Consider the following 3,622-nt stretch of genomic DNA (forward strand, 5'->3'; position numbering starts at 1 on the left):
TATGATGTTAGCTGTAGCACGTTTTTAATAAATAAGCTTTTGGGTTTAGAAAATTTTCCTTTACTCATACTTTAGTAAAAATTTTATGAAATATTGCATGTATTTCACCTAGCTGGTGAGATCATATGCTTTTTGTTTTTGCATGTTAATATGATAAGTTACTTGTTTTAATAGGAATACCACCTTGCTATCCTGGGATAAACTCCATTTGATCATGGAATCAAATCCTATAAAGTATTGTTTATTTTTATCTGCCCAAAATCTTCGTATATATTGAGTTGGCAAGTATTTCTTCTTTTTTATTGTCTATAAGTATACAATTAGTATTATATCTTTCTTAATGATTTAGCAGAATTGGCTTTTTTACCACACAACCCTGCCATATTTTGAAAATATTAAGATTAAATTCCTTTAATAGAATATAGATGTATTCCAATTATCTGTTTATTGTTCAACTAAGTTCATGAGTTTTGTCTATTTAACTTCATTGGGATTTATGACATGTGGCTGTTCATAATACTTATTTATCAGTAATATACTAATATAGTGCCTACAGAATCTGTAATGTCTCTGTTCAATTCATAAGGAGAAATTGTGTTGTGAATATTCCCCTAAGAAAGCTCAGCAGGATCATTAGCCATGTTTGGGGTCCCCGGGGGTGTGACATTCTCAGCTATGAGAAGCATTCCTGGGATTCTGCGTGATGATACCAGCTCCACAATGGTGGGACCAAAAATGTCTCCTGATATCAGCAAGTACCCTGAGAATCAGGGAGGACATTGTCTCTGATTAAAGTCCACTAATCCAAGGGATTTATAATCATAGAATTCTTCACGAAGTTCTAGTTTGAATTTTTCCTCTATTGTTTCTGTTTCCTATTTTAGTGATTTCTTAATTTTAAATCCCCCTGCCCTACCCTTTGATCTTAATTTTTTAAAAAGAGCTACAGAGGTGAGAATGTTCACAACTGACTTTTGATCTTTCTAATATAAGCATTTAATGATGTAAAGGTTTCCGGTCAACTTTGATTTGGCAGCATCCCCACATATTTTGGTTTTGATTACACTCCATAGAAAACATTTTTTGATTTTTTTGACTCCTTACTTTTAAAATTTTTAAATTATTTTTATTTACATGTATGAGTGTTTTGCTTGCATGTTTGTAGGTGTACTGCATGCATGCCTGGTACTGAGAGAGGCCAGAAGAGTGCATGGGATTCCCTGGAACTGAGGTTATAGACCGTTGTGAGCCACCATATGCGTACTGAGAGTTGCACCCTCATCCTCTGCAATAGCTGCCAATGCTCTTGACCACTTAGCCATCTCCCCAGGGATATCAACCAAACATGGCGTAACAAGATACAGTAAGACTGGGCACAAACCCTCATATCAAGGCTGGACGAGGCAACCCGGTCTGAGGAAAAGGGTCCCAAAAGAAGGCAAAAGAGTTGGAGACACCAACACTCCCACTGTTAGGAGTCCCACAAGAACGCCAAGCTATACAACCGTAACATATGTGCAGCGGTCTAGGTCAGACCAATATAGACTTCCTGATTGTTGGTTCAGTCTCTGCGAGCCCCTGTGAGTCCTAGTTAGTTGATTCTGTGGGTTGTGTTCAGCATACTGTTCTTGCAGAAGACCCAAGTTCAGTTTCTAACACCAATATTGGTCTACTTAAAAGTGCTTACAGCTCCAAGTCTAGGGGCATCCAAGTCCTCTGGCCTCCAGGGACATCTGTATGTAAGTGCCCATACACACACAGACACACACACACACACACACACACACACACACACGCACAATTAAAAATAAAGATTAAAACGTAAATGTCAATTGTTTTGTAGTTCATATGCGGGATGACTGGGTTATCACGCGGTTGTGTGAGGTGTTCCTCTCTCAAACCTTATCACAGTGTTGGCACAATATCCCAGTGATGTGAATTCAGGAGGAAAAGAAAAATCATGTCAATTCTCTGCCAAAAATGTCCTTTGATCCCCTCAGCTTAAGCGATAAACAGCAACCAGCTCCAGCCAGTCCTCCCAGTGCAGCTGTTTCTTCCACATACCTTAAACGAGCCCCACTGGACTCTGTCTGAAAGAGGCCATCAATATTCATCATCAGTGTTGAAACAGTCAGTTAGCTGGAGCAGTACAATACAGCTGAGCATTCTCTAATATTAACAATCACATACAAGTAGTTACTTGAAACTAAGAAATGTATCATATGGTTTATTGAGGAAACGTTATGGTAACTAACTGTGTATGTTCTATGAACTAGTGATTAGCCTCGAGTCACCAATGATGCGAAGGTGTCACATGACCGAAAGAAATAAAAACACTTTCCCTTGGAGTTACTTAACCAAGGTCAAGACCAGATTTGTATTCTTTGTGTCTTCTGCCCTCTGTCTGTCTGTTGCATGAGTCTGAATCCCTGTCTGCCTGAAGGCTGTCTTGTGAATGTCCCCCCGTCCCGTTGTCTGTCTCTGTGTTTGTGTGTGCTGTTGTGTGATCTCTGTGTGTCTGTCTCCAACAAGGGCAGGACACAGACCTTTGTTCTGTTTCTATTGAACAACCCAGGAAGAAGACTGGGTCACTTTGCAGGAAACTCTAGCAGAGTTGTAAAGGGGCTGTCAGCAACTCCCTCTGGTCGGGTAATGAACGCCTTTGTTTATCAACCAGAACCCATACAGGGCGGTTTTCAACCTTTGTATTTGCTGCCTGCTGCAAATGTCGCACATGCATGTTCTGGGTCAAGGGCATGGAAGGGTAGGGAGTTTAAGATCACAGCTGTGCTTTAGCTTTGGTTGTAAAAGCTAACTGTAAAGTCCAAGGCAAGGGAGGTTAATTGTTACATTGTACTCTTAAGGGCAGGTTAAATAAACAGCGTGAGTACACAGGGTAGCAATCCTAACTGATCTCAAGGTGTATTTTTAACTTTGTCTGTGGGCATAAGTTCCAGTCTCTTAGGAGGATGTGGGAGGTAGTTTTAGAATATCGCATCTATACAACTAAAGAACACCTATACAACATCTATACAACTAAAGAACATGGATATTCTGTGGAGACATCTAAAATGTTTCATGATCTACTACGATCAAAATATGCTTACCATTGCTGATGATATCTGAACTCCCATTAAATTTAACACTTTCAGCTCTCTTCGGTACAGTAAGCACTTTTAAGTTAGCCCTTAGGTAGATAGAGGTGATGTTTTATTCATGCTTCTTTAAACCCTACCGATCCCCTTTCTCTGACCCTGACTCTGCCACCTTAAAGCTGACATACATTCAGAGTAGATTAACATGGACAGTGGTTCTCAACCATCTTAATGCTCCAAACCTTTAATACAGTTCCTCATGTTATGGTGACCCCCAACCATAAAATTATTTTGTTGGTACTTCATAACTGTAATTTTGCTACTGTTATGAATTATAATGAAAGCATCTGATATGCAGGATATCTGACGTGTGACCTCCAAAGGGGTCGAGACCCACAGGTTGAGAACTACTGCTTGAGGATCAGGCAAATTCCTTCTTAAATCCCACATCCGTTGTTTGAAAAGTCACATAAACTTGCAGAGTTTACTTGGTCAGAATTAATCTGTTTCGTTGTAGGTAAATAATA

The 3,622-nt window shown here is 39.6% G+C and overlaps 1 non-coding gene across 1 annotated transcript; it reads left to right on the plus strand.

The window, feature by feature from the left end:
* The first annotated feature begins 1,831 nt into the window (after nt 1-1,831).
* LOC121455054 lies at nt 1,832-1,935 on the plus strand. The gene has a single exon (XR_005975418.1). It is a non-coding gene; the product is annotated as a small nucleolar RNA U13 (small nucleolar RNA).
* Nucleotides 1,936-3,622: the final 1,687 nt, after the last annotated feature.

This window comes from Microtus oregoni, unplaced genomic scaffold, assembly GCF_018167655.1.
Source record: "Microtus oregoni isolate MIOR12 unplaced genomic scaffold, Mior012 000000F_ref0000247, whole genome shotgun sequence".
In the NCBI taxonomy this organism is placed as follows: Eukaryota; Metazoa; Chordata; class Mammalia; order Rodentia; family Cricetidae; genus Microtus; species Microtus oregoni.